This window comes from Crinia signifera, chromosome 5 (assembly GCF_055691185.1).
Source record: "Crinia signifera chromosome 5, ASM5569118v1, whole genome shotgun sequence".
Taxonomy (NCBI): Eukaryota; Metazoa; Chordata; class Amphibia; order Anura; family Myobatrachidae; genus Crinia; species Crinia signifera.
In genome coordinates, this window is record NC_139221.1 from 214,351,844 (window position 1) to 214,370,209 (window position 18,366).

An 18,366-nucleotide genomic window follows, 5' to 3' on the forward strand; every position below is an offset into this window, starting at 1 on the left:
TGATAGTGGTGCCCAAACCATTAACGACATCAATGAATTCCATCAGCGCCTGCACACCCCCAGTCCACACCAAAAATAAATCGTCAATATAACGAACGTAAAAATGGATAAATTTGGAAAAAATGGGGTTCGCCATGATATGTTGTTTTTCATATAAACTCATAAATAAATTAGCATAAGAGGGCGCCATGTTAGACCCCATGGCAGTCCCTCTTAGCTGCAAATAAAAAGAATTCTGGAACAAAAAATAATTCTTTTTCAAAATAATATCCATAAGTAACAACAGAAACTCAACTGGTGGACCAACATAGTGTGGACTGGAGGTTAGCAGAGCGCGGACAGAATTCATTCCATCCTCATGCATTATGTTTGTGTACAGGCTTGCTATATCTAGAGTCACCAGCAGGCTAGACTCGGGTAAAGTGCCAAGTGCTTCCAATTTTTTAATGAAATCATTGGAATCCTGTAAAAAATAATCAATGTGCTGTACAACCGGCTGTAACCAAAAATCTACAAATTGTGACAAGGGCTGAAATAAAGAACCAACTGATGAAATTATAGGTCTGCCTGGTGGCTTAACAAGAGTCTTGTGAACTTTGGGCAGAACATAAATCAAAGGGGTCCTAGGGTGTGGTTGTGTAAGAAACTCAGAAGTAGGTTCATCAATATAGCCGTTCGTGAGGCCTAATTTAATGACAGCATCTATCTCCTTTTTATAGGAGTACGTGGGGTCATATGTGAGTAATTTGTAACACTCAATAGCTGATAACTGTCTCTCAATCTCGGAGACATAATCACTCCTATTGAGCAAAACGATCCCGCCCCCCTTATCAGAGGGACGGATGACCACCGACAGATTCTCTCTCAAAGAGTTCACTGCCAAATTCTCCTCTTTGGTGAGGTTGGAGTACGAAACCTTCTGGGTATCAATAAAACTAGATACGTCCCGTCTCACCAATCGGACAAAAGTCTCGATAGAGGGGTTAGTACCTGGAGGGTCAAATGTGCTCACAGGTTTGAACTTACTGGGAACATGGGTAGACTCTGATTTCTTAGAGAAAAAATCTCTTAATTTGAGTAATCTGTGGAACCTGAAGAGTTCAGTTTCAAACTCAAAAGATGACTGTCTATAGGTCCTCACGAACGACAGCCCCTTGGACAATACCGCCATTTCGGTGGATGTGGGGTTGTAATCGGACAAATTGAATACAATTATGTCCTGATTTTCTGTATTGGGTTTCTTCGCACGCCGTCTGGCTCCTCCCTTTCTACAGGGTTTCTTTTTGAATTTTGATTTATTTTCTTTGTAGTATGTTTCCCTAAAAAAGGGGGGGCCTGTACGGGATTGTTCGGAGTCACTAGCCGATGTATCGATTTCTGAAAAATCACGATTTGCACGGCCTCATCTAAACCTGCTGGTGTTACGCCAAGGAGGTCTATAGTCACCACCCTGGAGCCAATGGTAAACACGCTGCTCCTTATAATCCTCCTTCACGGTTTTATACTTGCCTTTTTTAAAGGCTAGTAGTTCTGAATGAAAAAGGGCTAGGTTACTCTCAATTTTGGATACCCAATCAGTTTCGGTATCCGTTCTGAGAATATCCAAACCCTTAGACTCACAATCTGAAATTTCTTTATCTAAGGTTTCAAGATCACTGTTAACCTGATCTATGACCAGTATCATTAATTGGAAAAAACAATCGTTAAGTAGCTGACACCACTGTTTACAAAAACTGGGGTCAGATCTACCGATTGTCGGCTGATTCTTAATTCGAAAGCCCCTAGGCCAGTGGTTCCCAAACTGTGTGCCGTGGCTCCCTGGGGTGCCTCAGGACACTTACAGGGGTGCCACGGGTTGGTGGTCCAGGACCAATTCAAATTATTTATGATCAATTATTTGTGGACAAAACCAGTGATGGTGGCTGCCAATCATAAAATATGTACAATCAGAAGCAAATCCTGCCCTTTACCACATAACTGAACCTAAGAAACACATATAAACACAATCTACTTCATTTTATATATTTTTGGGGGGGCCTAGGGGTGCCGTGGAAAAATTCTGCTACTATAGGGTGCCGTGATTCTAAAAATATTGGGAACCCCTGCCCTAGGCACTAATTTCTCCTTGAAATACTGTGAGAGGGTTAAACCGTGTAGATGCAACTCCACACGTCGCCTCCTCAGTTTAACCAGATCTGAGAATACTTCTGATGGGCTATCCACATTGAAGGCCAATGCTGCTGTGTCATCAAACAGGATCCGTGATATGTCCTTAGCATTAAACCTTTTTGGTTTCAGTGAGATCAATGTGAGCACTGGCTGTGTCCTCCATGTGCGCAGTCTTTTGTTATTGCCATGGTTACCTTTCAGCACGGCGCTTGGGTGAGCTGACCCGCGCTTGGTGTTGTCTGTGGTGGTCATGTGATTAGTGATGCTGCTCTAGGCATCACAGTGTGTAGGCTATCGGATCCCAGCGTCCGGCGTCTGGCGTTGCCATGACGCCATGACGCACTTCCGGGTTTTGTTTTTGTCTGTTACCTGACTTGTGCGGTCCGGCGTCCAGCGTTGTCTGGGAGACCGTGACGCACATCCGGGTCCAGCAGCTGTGCTGGCTACAGACGCCCGGCGTGGCAGGTGAGTACAATCAGGCTTATTAGCCTGTGGGGGTATTTATATGAGCATGGATGCTTCAGTCTCTTGCCCATGATTAAGGTGCTGTTGTTAGCACCGAAACAGCCTGTCGGGTGCTATGACTGACTGGTGGAGTGAGACCATGCCTGAATACCAGTGAAAATCTCTCATGCTGTCATGATAAGTAGATGTCTCCTCTGCTTTTTATCTGTCTTTTTGTCCTATTTTTTTGCACTTTATATGCCTCAAATAAATGCATTTTGTCACTTTGATGTTGCTGGCTCTCTAATGCAATTATATATATATATATATATATATATATATATATATATATATATATTCCACAGGATCCAATCCAATCACGGCATAGGACACAAGAACCAGCACACCACCATTTAGAATGCAAAAAAACGTTTAGTATTTCATCTTCAGAGCCTTAAAGCATCATTGAATTTCACAAAGAGTAGGGTACTTATCGATATCCTAGAGGGGCTGAATGATGACACCAGCTTAACCCCCGTGGCCCTTATCGCCCGACAGCTGTTTCGGAGGTCCTCCTCCTTCCTCAAGGGCACAAGGTATACTAACACATGTCTAAGGCTATATAGGGAACAGGGTGCCCGCCAAACCCAGCCTGCACAAGCATCTCACCTGTGTATGATTTCTCCGATTCCCGCTCTGCTGCGCTCCATCTGAGCCTCAGAATACGGAAGTATTGCGGAGATCCAGCCCGGAACTACGGCCGTGACCCGCATACCTCACTTCCGCTTAACACACTATTCTCACGTGCGCCTCCATGTAGCTGCGTCCTAGGGTGCCATAGCAACTGCCGGACAAGGCAGATTCCCCACCCGCCCGGCGTCGCTAGGCAGCAGTTACCGCTGTCACTCACTCAGCTCGTGGACGAGTCACGCCCACTGCTGTTGGTTATCAGCTTCACTGTTCTCCCCGGTGTTTTAAGATTGAGGCAATACGTGAATCCCGCTGTCACTCACCCAGCAAATGGTCGGATTACGCCCACTGCCGTTGGTTACCAGCGTCTCACTGTTTCTCTGAATACTAAAATAGTTTATTAAAAGGCAATGTGCCATACGAGCAGGAAATCAACGTACCATTACAGATAATTATGGGATAATCAACACCCATGATTTATCCCTTCTCATATATCAATACACGGCAGAGTAAGCCTATGCAGAATGCCGCCTGACAGGCACCCACATTCCCCCATCCACCCTTCACATGAATCCATAAATGCATAGAGATCGATAATGTACCATTATATCCTCATGTTGTACTACTCTACACAAGTCCTGTCATCATATGACACATTAAACAGCATATATCAATATTACATTCTGTTTTGTCAGCAGCCCCTGATTATCACAAGGATTATATTGATGCCACAATACAATAATCCAGAATACATATTATATGGCAAAGACACAAAAAATAATCAAAAAAAGCAAAAAACAAGAAAAATAGAATGAAAGTAGAAAAAATGTGAGAAAACCCACAGCCAAAATTTCATGAAAAACCCATAGGGTCAACGAGGAGTTCATAATAACAACCATCATAATTCCATCTCATGCCTCACAGGAATACATTTAAATTGAGTTCCTTGTTAAGTCCTGCAGGGAAATCATTGAAATCAAAAGTGTGCGGTTATCTACAATTTCTTGTATATATATATATATATATATATATATATATATATACATACCACATGAAAAGCCTGTGTTTGTCCCTCTGCATCTTGTAGGAGTAATGAGACCTCATATTATGAGACCTCACAGGGTCAGTACTCCCATGACTAGGCTGCTGCTGCTGTCCCTCCATGGGCCTGAGAAGCATGTAATGAGCTCCACCAATCAGAGCTCAGCACAAACCTCTCAGCCTCTGCCCTCTTGTGCAAAGTGTTGTGGGACTTAGTCAACACCCAGTAATGCACTGCACACTTGTGCAGTCAGTGTGCCTTGGCACCCGATGCTCAGCACCATTAATCATTGTCACATTGGCAGATAGGTGAAGTTGCAGCACTACCCCACTCCCATGCACAAAACCTTTAGCTCAAAAATATATATATATATATTTTTTAAATACATGCCTACCACAGGGGGCCCCTAGCTAAAAGGGGGCCCGGATCTGACCCCCTTTGTCCCCCCTTTTAATCCGTCCCTGTTCAAAGTATCATTCCTGCATGATGCTTTCATTCAGCCAAATAACATGTTATAGTCAAAAGTTCTTAGTCAGGAATAGAATAATAGACTTCCACATTTTTGTGCTGGGAAAGGATTTTATGTTTAATATCAGGTAAAGATTTGTATCTTCAAACCCAAAATTAATCTTCTTTACGTAAAACACACATAAAAGAAACAGGATGTTTGAGCAATAAAACTGTGGTGAAATTTCTCATTATGTACTGAAAGAAAAATTGACCACCGAACTAGTCTATAGATCATTATACCAGGACTTGAATGTACTGAATCATGATAATAAATATAGTCAAGGTACTGTACTGTAGGAAGATTTAATTGCTAAAAAGTGAAAACCCTGCATTGTATAACCCACATGGTATGACCAAACATTCAAACTGTCACGGGTGTTAAAAGCAGTCCATACTTTATGTCATATTCATTAATGCTAGGGGAGGCTTGCCCCACCCTTCTGGTGGACCAGGGGGTAGACCTGATTATCAGGAGCCTCCTGCCCGTTCCAGGCAGGTAAGTAGGAGATAAACCCAAAGGGGAGTGCTGCTTGAGTTAGAAATACCCCAAAAGAAAAAAATTGCATTGTTTCCCTCCAGCACATTCAATGGCATTAGTAAACCAGTGTGGCATTCTGGAAAGGCAGGGTTACCATAGTGAAAAGTTTTACAAAAGTGATGCTGCATTATCAGTGAGTGAGGCAGTTTATGGCCCACACCAGTTGTTCCAGTTTCTCAGACATGCAGGGGGTTGGATAGGAAGTCTTAAGACAGAGGAAAAATGATAGGCAGTCAAGCAGTGTGAGCCGATGAGTGAGAATGGAGGACACAGGCTAGTCCAGTGATGAGAGCCCATGCTGGGGGCTGTGATACACGCAAGGCGAAATTGTATTCCATGCTCTTCTGGCATTACGAAGCAGCATGTGGGTTCTGCTAGAAAGAGCAAAGGATTCCATATTCACAGTGAGAGGGCAGCAGTAGCAGAGATCAGTGCAAGCCCCAACTTTAGGGGTACCCTAGAAGAATGACGAGAGGTGTGTCTCGGGAGAGGACTATCGAGGGGAGTGGTTGGAAACCACATGAAGCGAAAAGGCCCCCAGCAACAAGCCTATGAGACATTCCGGTTAGATAGACTGCAGAGAATCCCCAGCAAGTAGGGGGAGAATCCTAGTTTGTGGCTGCTGCACTACTTGTTCCCAGAATGCACTTGTATGTAATGTACTATGGTCCCATCATTACTTATGCTGCTATTGCCATTTGAGCGAATGAAAGGAAGGGCTTGACTGATTTAGTTTGAGAGAAGAGCAAGGAATTGTAATTGTCGTGACAACCCTTTTTTGAACTTTACATAAACTGCTTCCTGTTTGTGATGAGACAGCCTAGTGTACCATTCTTATTTCATTCCCATACCCAGCACTGGCTGGCTATCACACCAATTTTTAATACACATATACAATAGGTACTGGCAGGTCACATTTAGATCCTCCAGACCTTTTTAAAAATAGTATACAATAAACAGATAACAATGATCCAGTTAATCCCTAAAGGGAGCCTCTTGCTGATTATAAAGGTAAAGCAATTACCAGATTGTAGGAACTGATCGCCAGTTCTAAAAGCGCATGTGCGATTTGTCCCGGGGCAAGTCACAGGTATCAGGTTCCACGTCTCGGCACTGCTCCCCTCCAACAACAAGAGTGCTGCTCCTCGACCGACGCGTCTCGACTCCTTCTGGAGTCTTTTTCAAGGTCTCAAGTGTATTCTCCGTTCTTGATTAATCCGGTATTTATAGTGTAACCTTATGTTCATTGTTATATAAAGAGATGTTGTATAGTTGTTGGCTGTAACATGTAATGCAATGTGAGCGCGTTTATGGCATTAGAGTTGTTAGTTGCCTGGCACGAGTCAGTCAGGGATGATGCTGGTACAGACTCGTGAAATGCCTGCCGTTAAGGACACACGAAGAGATACTGGACTGGGATAGGGGTATAAAAGAGGGAGACACAGCGGAGCAAGGACCTTGTTGATCGGCTCACCTCACCGGTACCAGAGCAGTGACAGCGGCAGCACGGTAGCGGAGACAGCTGACAGCAACAAGTGACAGCGTAGCGGCGGCACAGAGAGAGTGAACTGTGGCAGAGATAGTGGGCAGCAGCGGTGACAGCAGCCGGGTCTCTAGCAGAACTTCCCTGTAGGCGAGGGACTGGGAGCCGCTTAGACCTGAGACTGGTAAGCTTACCCTCCCGTCGTGGGGGAAGCGGAGTCCAGTGGAAGCGAGAGGCCGGAGCTCAGCTACTTCACCCACGCGCCCCAGCCGGAGAAGGACCGAACGGCGCTACACGCGCCCCGGCCGGAGAGGGACCGAGCGGCGCTGCTGTAAGCTGGAGGCTAGAGTGCGCTGTTCACGTGCCCAAGCCGCCGGAGGAGGATAGCTCAGCGGTGCTACTCTGTGACTGTCAGGATCGCCCGCTGTCACGAGCGGCTCAGAGCCAGAAAACAACAAAGCCGGCGGAGTTGATAGGGGTGTGCCCAATCACAGAGCAGCACTGAGAAAACCCCGCTGCAGGGACAGCTGACAGTTAACCCCTGGCAGCCCGGCCGAAACCCCTGATCGAGAGACTGGACACTTAACCGGTGAGAGCTTATATTATACACCTATTACATTTCTCCCAACTACGCTATACGCCCACACGGATAAACTGTTAACCTATATACTACCTACTATAGAGGAGATTTCTATGGAACTATCCACCCTATCTACTTTGACTATATAACAAAAGTCAGAATAGTCGCTAGCAATAGACACTGGACACGGGCCCCAACGCGTGCCAACATAAGAGCTCATACTTAGAACTGTGTAACTGAGTATTATATATCTGGCCAGATATAATATATAGAGAATAAGATATTTGCTTACAAGTATAATGCTATGTTATGGGGAATTGGGTATTATTGGTATTATAACTAGGAAGGAAAGAGGGCTTTAGGCGCCCAGAGTCGGGAGGTGAATAGTTAGAGTAGGATTAGATAATTAGAGTGTAAGTAGGTGATTGTATTTGAAACTTATGTTACCTGAATACTTGCAAATGCTAATAATATGTATGTATAATATATGATATGTGTATATGAATTTGGATGTTATTAAACCTTTGTTAGCATACTTACTTTTACACTGCATCCGTGGGATCTAGATCTTTTAAAGCTGTAAAAGAGAGAGGTAGGGTCAGTCAGAGTATCATAATAAATCAATAGTGATTTCCTAAGCTACACTATAAACAAGTTTAGGTGGAGGCACTTCGCTAATAGGATATAGTTACCCATTACTGAGGGTTACAAGTGGAGGCACTGCTGAGATGGAGCATAGGGGCATTTTGTCGGAAAAGGACATATATGAGTGGTGTATTAGGAAGGGAAGGAGTGTGAAGAGGTGTTTAGCTATAGGGGGAAACTTCGCAGAATTTCTAGATCGAGATGTTGTTGCGTGCCTTGACAGGTTGTATGGAATAGTACGACCTAAGGTCATAGATAGGTGGAGAGGAGACTTGGGGAAGGTGGTCGCTTTTCTTATTGAGAATGAAAAAGACCTTGATAGCTGTTTACTCCCGTCCATGGTGGTGGCTGATGAGGAAACAGGAAGAAGGTGGCAGGTCATATGGCCGATAAATGTTGACCTAGACGGGGAGACGGCAAGCTTTCCCATATATACCGAAGATAGTAATGATAGGGGACCTAGGGGAGATAGAGATGGTGATGCAGCTGAAGACGCTGATGCTAGTACCAAGGGAACCCAGTTCGAGACTATAATAGATAGAGTGGTTTCCCAGTTAGAGAGATGGCATTATGAGGGGAGTTATAGGAGACTGAGATTATTCTCTGGTATAAGTCCCGTTCCTGCTGGGGAAGAAACGTACGAGGCTTGGAAGGAGGCCGCGGTACAGCAAGCGGAAGAATGGCAGTGCCCTGATAAAATTAAACGACAGAGAATAGTAGAAAGTCTAAGGGGACCAGCAATGGGGGTAGTACAAGCCGCTAGGAGAAGCAACCCACAAGCCACCCTTGAGACATATTTAGAGGCTTTAGACTATGCGTATGGGACACTAGAAGATGTAGGGGAACTATTGTCTAGGTTTCATCATACTTTTCAAGAAGCTGGGGAAAAACTCAGTACTTATGTAATAAGACTAGATAAGTTGTTGTATAAGATAGTTGAAAAGAGTGGGATAGAAAGAGGAGATGTAGACAAGAGCAGGATAAGACAATTGCTACGAGGGGCCCAGACAACTGACTTTGTAGCACAGAAATTAAGGTGTTCGGTATTGAGAGACACCCCGCCCACGTTCAACGAGTTGCTCAAAGAGATTAAACAGGAGGAGGTATTAATAGTAATGAGAGACAGGACGGTAAAAAAGGTAAAAGTGGTAAAGCCTACTATAATAGAGAAGGATGCTTTTGAGGACAAAATATTAAAGCTGATAGAAGATCAAAACAAAAAGATAGAACAAGTGTTAACTGTGCAAAATAACAATGTGAGACGGGATTCTGAATTAGCTGTCAGAGGCATGGGGAGAGGTTATAGGGGTGTGAATAGGAGATGTTTTGAATGTGGCAGACTAGGGCATCGGGTGTTTGAGTGTATCAATGGTCAGTTTAGTAGAAATAGGAATGTCCCAACCACCACCGCTGACAGTGATAATAGTGGCCAGGCTAACCCTGAATCGGATCAGGGAAACGAATAAGGGAGGACTGTGAACCCCTCTCAGTTCCCCCCAGGAATGAAGTAGAAGTAATGGGGAAAATTTGGTGGAATGGAAGTAGTTTGATCCCAGAAGGACTCTTAGGACCCATACCATCGGTAACCGCAGAAATAAATGGAGTGGGATGTATGGTACTGTTGGATAGTGGATCGCAGGTATCCATTATATTTGAACCATGGTATCAGAGGTATATACCCGAGGTTCCTATAAGACCTTTAAATGGATTAGTTATATGGGGGTTAAGTGTAGAAAAATACCCTTACTTAGGATATGTGGAGGTAGAGATAAAGTTGGGAGGAGACGGAGAGAATGATTTAACAGTCCCTTTCATTGCCCTTATATGTCCAGAGATGGGAAGAGATGCCAATGAACTGCCTATTATTATAGGTACCAATACCAGACTGTATAGGGAATTGTCTAAGTGGTGTTTGGCGGAGGAGGACAGTAAGGCGCAGACGCCATATAGGGATGACAGCCATGAATTTAGTAGGTCACTTAATGTGGCTGTAAGGGAAATTGACCAAAGCCAATTTGAGTCGTGTTTCACCGGAAGTGATATTACCGGAGAAGAAAAGGAAATACTCATAAAAGCATTAAAAGGAAATGAGTCGGGTTTTTCCAAAGGAGAGTGGGATCTGGGGGTAGCCATAGGGGTGGAGCATCAGATCAATCTCACTGACAATAGTCCTTTCAGGGAGCGTTCTCGGAGGATAGCCCCCGCTGATTTTGAAGATGTTAGATTACACCTTAAAGGACTATTGGAAAATCAAATGATTGTTGAGTCCAGAAGTCCGTACGCTTCCCCCATAGTGGTAGCTAGGAAAAAGACGGGGAAGATAAGGATGTGCGTAGATTATAGAACCTTGAATTCTCGCACAGTACCTGACCAATACACCGTGCCCCGGATTGATGAAGCCCTAGACTGCTTGCAGGGGAGTGGTTGGTTTTCTGTTTTAGATTTAAGGAATGGGTTTTATCAGATCCCTATGAGGAAGGAGGATCAAGAGAAAACGGCGTTTATATGTCCTTTGGGTTTTTTCGAATTTTTGAAAATGCCTCAGGGGATTAAAGGAGCACCAGCTACTTTTCAAAGGACGATGGAGAAAGCTATAGGCGACATGAACTATCGGGAGGTACTGGTGTATCTTGACGACATAATTGTTTTTGGGAAGACCTTGACAGAGCACAATGACCGCCTTTTGAAAGTGATTGACCGGCTTATTGAGGGAGGCCTGAAATTATCTATAGACAAGTGTATTCTGTGTCAAGCATCGGTAAAGTACCTAGGTCATGTGGTGAGTCGAGAGGGGATAGCCACCGATCCTGAAAAGGTGGAAGCTGTAAGAGCCTGGCCAAGACCCACTAAGCTCAAAGAACTGAGGTCTTTTCTGGGGTTTTGCGGATACTACCGACGATTCGTCCCAAGTTACTCGCAATTAGCAAAGCCCCTTACTGAATTAACTAAAGGATATCCACCTCCCAACCAGAAAAAGAACCCTAATCGGAACAAAAAACATAAAGAACAGAGGTTGTATAGGCCCGAAGAGTTGTTTGGGGAAAGGTGGACCCAGCAGTGCGAGGCATCTTTTGTTCAGCTGAAAGAAAAACTCACCCACACCCCCGTGCTCGCGTATGCGAACCCTAATGACCCTTATATACTCCACGTTGATGCTTCCCAAGAAGGGATAGGGGGAGTATTATACCAGAATTGTCCAACCAGTAAAAAGAATAGACCGGTTTCTTTCGCCAGTAGGGGGTTAACAGGCAGTGAGAAAAATTACCCTACCCACAAATTGGAATTCCTAGCTTTAAAATGGTGTGTGGTAGAGAAGTTCCATGAGTACTTATATGGGGTGCAATTTGAGATTCACACTGATAATAACCCCCTAACATATATCCTCACTACTGCAAAGTTAGACGCGACCGGACATAGATGGCTAGCAGCCTTAGCACTGTATAACTTTTCTATTAAATACAGACCGGGAGTAAGTAATATTGACGCCGATGCGCTGTCCAGAATACCAGGGCGTCCTGAGCCGACGAGTGAAGATGAAAGCTGGGTGGAGATCCCAATGGGGGACATAAAAGGGATGTGTCGGCAAATACGAAATCAAAAAGATATACTCGCGAGTGAGTACTTAAGTGGTACTGGTGCTATAAGTTCCCTAGGTGCTACCCCAAAGGCTTTACCCCTATCCTATTGCTGGTTGGGGCGATTAGAGATGGAGGGGTTGCCCATGATTCGGCCAGTGCAAATGAAGAAGGCGCAACTGGCTGACCATAATGTTAGAAACGTATATTATCTGATACTAGAAAAAAAACACTCACCTGGAGGAACGACCTCGCTACCATTCTCGGAAAAGGCCAAAATCCTAAAAAGACAAGAGAAGTGGTTAGAGATAAGAAATGGGGTACTTTATAGAAAGATAGAGAGAACCAAAGGAGAAATTGGCTACCAATTGGTCCTGCCTGAAAGATTTAGACCCATGACATTACGGACTTTACATGACGACCATGGACATATGGGTGTTGAAAAGACTATAGGACTGGTGTCCCAAAGATTTTACTGGCCAGGGATGAGAAGGGATGTAGAAGATTACTGCCGCAACTGTGGAAGTTGTGTAGTAAGGAAAACCGTGGCTACTCAACATGCCCCCGTGGTGTCTTTCAAAAGTAGTGGACCCATGGATATTGTGTGTATGGACTTCCTGACACTAGACGTAGGGGATGGGAAAAAATGTCACATATTAGTGGTGACTGACCATTTCACTCGTTACGCTCAGGCGTATGTGACCCCTAATCAGAAAGCGATGACTGTAGCCAATACTTTATGGAGTAAGTTTTTTGTCCATTACGGTCTACCCAATAGGCTGCATTCAGACCGAGGTAGGGAATTTGAAAGTCGACTGATTAGAGAAATCTGTTTATTGTGTGGGATTGTGAAATCCAGGACAACCCCATATCACCCCCAAGGGGACCCACAACCAGAACGGTTTAATAGGACTTTGTTGAATATGCTGGGGACACTCAACCCACTAGATAAGAGACATTGGAAGAAACATGTAGAACGATTGGTGCATGCTTACAATTGTACTATGAATGAATCGACCAGGTATTCCCCTTACTTTCTCATGTTTGGGAGGGAAGCTAAGCTCCCTATAGATGTTAGCCTGAATGTAAAACCAGAAGGTAGGAATGGCTCAGAAGTGCCACACAGCAAGTATATAGAGAGGTTAAGGGAAGAATTACAGGAGGCATACCAATTAGCCTCAGAAACTGCAAAGAAGTTGGGACTAAAAAATAAGAGGATGTATGATAGTAAAGTAAGGGAACAGGAGCTCAGTCCTGGGGACAGGGTGTTGCTGAGGAAGTTTGGGACCCCCAGAGGTGTAAAAATCTCCAATAGATGGAGGGAAGACCCGTTTATAATAGTCGAAAAATTATATGATCTGCCAGTATATAAAATACAACCTGAGGAGGGGGGAGGAAAAATATTAACTTACCATAGACAGCACTTGTTACCTATTGGTAAAGAAGTTAGGATGGAAGGACTTCACCTGGGGAAAGATACCCAGGAAAGGCAAGATAGACATCTAACTGACTATAATAGCTCAACTCATGCTGTTGATGAGGAAAAAGAGGAGGAGATGATTGATGAATGTCCGGGGCATTATTATAAAGACGAAGTTGGTTCGGGTATTGACAATACCGTCAATAAGTCCTGGGAGGATACCTCGGAGTATAAAGATTCAGAAGTGAGTGGTAGCGATGTGGTCGGAGAACAACGATTTAGAGATGGTATGGATCAGGAACAAGGTAGTCCTGAAAACACCTCCATAAATATAAGACCACAGAGGGTGCGCAAACCACCTTCAATCCTCACATATGATAAATTAGGGGAACCTAGTGTGATACCTGCCGTAGTATACCCCTCGGCCACTTATGCATGGCCTTATTTCCTATCTGCATAGAATAAATAAATGAAAATGGTGATCTGGAAGCAAGCTCACCTAATCACCAGGGGAAGAGAATGTAACCTTATGTTCATTGTTATATAAAGAGATGTTGTATAGTTGTTGGCTGTAACATGTAATGCAATGTGAGCGCGTTTATGGCATTAGAGTTGTTAGTTGCCTGGCACGAGTCAGTCAGGGATGATGCTGGTACAGACTCGTGAAATGCCTGCCGTTAAGGACACACGAGGAGATACTGGACTGGGATAGGGGTATAAAAGAGGGAGACACAGCGGAGCAAGGACCTTGTTGATCGGCTCACCTCACCGGTACCAGAGCAGTGACAGCGGCAGCACGGTAGCGGAGACAGCTGACAGCAACAAGTGACAGCGCAGCGGCGGCACAGAGAGAGTGAACTGTGGCAGAGATAGTGGGCAGCAGCGGTGACAGCAGCCGGGTCTCTAGCGGAACTTCCCTGTAGGCGAGGGACTGGGAGCCGCTTAGACCTGAGACTGGTAAGCTTACCCTCCCGTCGTGGGGGAAGCGGAGTCCAGTGGAAGCGAGAGGCCGGAGCTCAGCTACTTCACCCACGCGCCCCAGCCGGAGAACGGCGCTACACGCGCCCCGGCCGGAGAGGGACCGAGCGGCGCTGCTGTTAGCTGGAGGCTAGAGTGCGCTGTTCACGTGCCCAAGCCGCCGGAGGAGGATAGCTCAGCGGTGCTACTCTGTGACTGTCAGGATCGCCCGCTGTCACGAGCGGCTCAGAGCCAGAAAACAACAAAGCCGGCGGAGTTGATAGGGGTGTGCCCAATCACAGAGCAGCACTGAGAAAACTCCGCTGCAGGGACAGCTGACAGTTAACCCCTGGCAGCCCGGCCGAAACCCCTGATCGAGAGACTGGACACTTAACCGGTGAGAGCTTATATTATACACCTATTACATTTCTCCCAACTACGCTATACGCCAGGGGCGGGCTGGGCCGGGGGGCAGAGTGCCATATGCCCCCCGGGCCGCTTACCCACCCACTGGCTGCGGGCCGTGCTGCGGCTGGATCAGCTTCGCCAGCCCTCCTGCACTGGCCGCGGCTTACAGAACACGGCCGCGGCTACAGGAAAATGGCCGCCGCCCCCCTGCACTGAGGACATGTTCTCAGTGCAGGAGGCCGGCGGCCATTTTCCTGTAGCCGCGGCCGTGTTCTGGAAGCCGCGGCCAGCGCAGGAGGGCTGGAGAAGCTGATCCAGCCGCAGCACGGCCCGCAGCTAGCGAGTGGGTAAGCGCTCTCCCCCCCCCCCCTCCCTCACCCCAGCATATGTGTTTCTGTCACTGTGGGGGCATATCTGGCACTGTGTGGGGGCATATCTGGCACTGTGTGGGGGCATATCTGGCACTGTGTGGGGGCATATCTGGCACTGTGTGGGGGCATATGTGTATCTGGCACTGTGGGGGGCATATCTGGCACTGTGGGGGCATATATGTATTTGGCACTGTGGGGGCATATGTGTATCTGGCACAGTGGGGCATATGTGTATTTGGCACTGTGGGGGCATATGTGTATCTGGCACTGTGGGGGCATATGTGTATTTGGCACTGTGGGGGCATATGTGTATCTGGCACTGTGGGGCATATGTGTATTTGGCACTGTGGGGGCATATCTGGCACTGTGGGGGCATATGTGTATCTGGCACTGTGGGGGCATATGTGTATCTGGCACTGTGGGGACATATGTGTATCTGGCACTGTGGGGGCATATGTGTCTGGCACTGTGGGGGCATATGTGTATTTGGCACTGTGGGGGCATATGTGTCTCTGGCACTGTGGGGGCATATGTGTCTCTGGCACTGTGGGGGCATATCTGGCACTGTGGGGGCATATGTGTCTTTGGCACTGTGGGGGAATATGTGTCTCTGGCACTGAGGGGGCATATGTGTCTCTGGCACTGTGGGGGCATATGTGTCTCTGGCACTGTGGGGGCATATATGGCACTGTGGGGGCATATGTGTCTTTGGCACTGTGGGGGAATATGTGTCTCTGGCACTGTGGGGGCATATGTGTCTCTGGCACTGTGGGGGCATATGTGTCTCTGGCACTCTGGGGGCATATCTGGCACTGTGGAGGAATATGCGTATTTGGCACTGTGGCAGAATATCTGGCACTGTGGCGGCATTTGTGTCTGGCACTGTGGGGGCATATGTGTATTTGGTACTGTGGCGGAATATCTTGCACTGTGGGGGCATATCTGGCACTGTGGACATCACATTGTGCGGTGTAATGGGCATCATGGTATGGGGCGTAATGGACATTACGGTGTGGGGAGCATTGGGTAATTGCCATCACAGTATGGGGTGTAATGGGCATCAAGGTGTGCAGCATAATGTGTAATTAGCATCACAGTGTGCGGTGTATTGAGTAATTAGCATCGCAGTGTTCAGCATAATGTGTAATTGGCATTACGGCATGTGGCTTTATGTGTAATGGGTATTACAAGGTTCGCTAAAATGTGCAATCTGCAGGTACACAATACAATCATGGTACAGGCAACGCCCCTTATGATAGGCCACGCCCCTAATTTTTCGGCGCGCCTACGGCACGCAAAAGCATTTCTTCCCACGGTAACTTGACTGATTATGGGCCAGTGCTCTGGACTTGCCCCCTAGGCTAAAAGTTGCCAGCCAGCCCCTGCTATACGCCCACACGGATAAACTGTTAACCTATATACTACCTACTATAGAGGAGATTTCTATGGAACTATCCACCCTATCTACTTTGACTATATAACAAAAGTCAGAATAGTCGCTAGCAATAGACACTGGACACGGGCCCCAACGCGCGCCAACATAAGAGCTCATACTTAGAACTGTGTAACTGAGTATTATATATCTGGCCAGATATAATATATAGAGAATAAGATATTTGCTTGCAAGTATAATGCTATGTTATGGGGAATTGGGTATTATTGGTATTATAACTAGGAAGGAAAGAGGGCTTTAGGCGCCCAGAGTCGGGAGGTGAATAGTTAGAGTAGGATTAGATAATTAGAGTGTAAGTAGGTGATTGTATTTGAAACTTATGTTACCTGAATACTTGCAAATGCTAATAATATGTATGTATAATATATGATATGTGTATATGAATTTGGATGTTATTAAACCTTTGTTAGCATACTTACTTTTACACTGCATCCGTGGGATCTAGATCTTTTAAAGCTGTAAAAGAGAGAGGTAGGGTCAGTCAGAGTATCATAATAAATCAATAGTGATTTCCTAAGCTACACTATAAACAAGTTTAGGTGGAGGCACTTCGCTAATAGGATATAGTTACCCATTACTGAGGGTTACAATAGTGTCCACTCGTGCGGCGTCTCTTTGCCGTCCTGACGTTCGCTTACTTCCGGGGTCCGTTCCGGAAGTGACGTTCCATTCCCATCGTCACTATTGTTGCTCCATTTCCTTGGATATGGACGCTCTCAAACGACCGGAAGTCGTATATCAGATTAATCAAGAACGGAAAATACACTTGAGACCTTGAAAAAGACTCCAGAAGGAGTCGAAACGCGTCGGTCGAGGAGCAGCACTCTTGTTTTTGAAGGGGAGCAGTGCCGGGACATGGAACCTGATACCTGTAACTTGCCCCGGGACAAATCGCACATGCGCTTTTAGAACTGGTGATCAGTTCCTACAATCTGGTAATTGCTTTACCTTCATAATCAGCAAGAGGCTCCCTTTAGGGATTAACTGGATCATTGTTATCTGTTTATTGTATACTGTTTTTAAAAAGGTCTGGAGGATCTGAATGTGACCTGCCAGTACCTATTGTATATGTGTATTAAAAATTGTTGTACCCCAACCCCAACATACTTCACTATATTTTCACTTCTCCTCTGCATGGTATCATTGGCATTTAAACGGCGGAGAAGCGACATACTCATCGAACACCTCAGCGTCTGGTCATTAAGTTATGTATATTTCTTTTTTGCACTGTACTCTTTAAAGGGTTAAAGGGAAAACCCTGTTTACACAACTTTGGATAAGGCTGCTGTGCGCACAGTTGGAGCACACTTAATTGTATTGTCTATTGGCTATCACACCAGTTTTAAACACTATTATGATAATAGAATTCAGAAATATTACTTACATATATTTGCGCAAATGAACGATTCAAGCCCCCAAGCTGTCATCAAGGCTTTTCTGTATATTGTGGGTCCCTATTGGTATATCTAGGTACATGGTGCAGCACCCCAAAAAAATCAGCATAAGCCACAAAGTGTTTATAAGTGCAAGTGATAGGAAGCCAGAACTATATAGAAAAAAGTGACACAAAAATAATGAATGTAATTAAAATAAAGAAAAAGTGTTAATGAATAGATTAGTGGGTGTTAGATAGAATGTAACAGTGAGCTACCTCAGAGCCATCCAACCACACCAATCCAATCAAGGGGCCACATGATAATGGCTCATTACTTCTTTAATTAAATATATCTAAACTAAGAGCTATATACCTTGAAGAAACCCTATAATACTCCACATGGCAATGCAATCTCCCTTCTGCTTCACACAATAGACTTTTGCCACTATATATAGCCACTATATATATATATATATATATATATATATATATATATATATTGGCAAATGCTCATTTTAATACCCCTTTTACACCAAAAATCCCGTATCTGACCCGGCATTTGGAAAACGAATCCAAGCAAGTTCGGATCCAGGATTTGCACCATTTACACTGCGGTGCCTATACTATTTTTTTAGGTATTTTCAAAAATTCGGCTTTCTTGGTAGGTTAATTGGCTCCGATCCTGAAAATAAAGCATTAACACTGC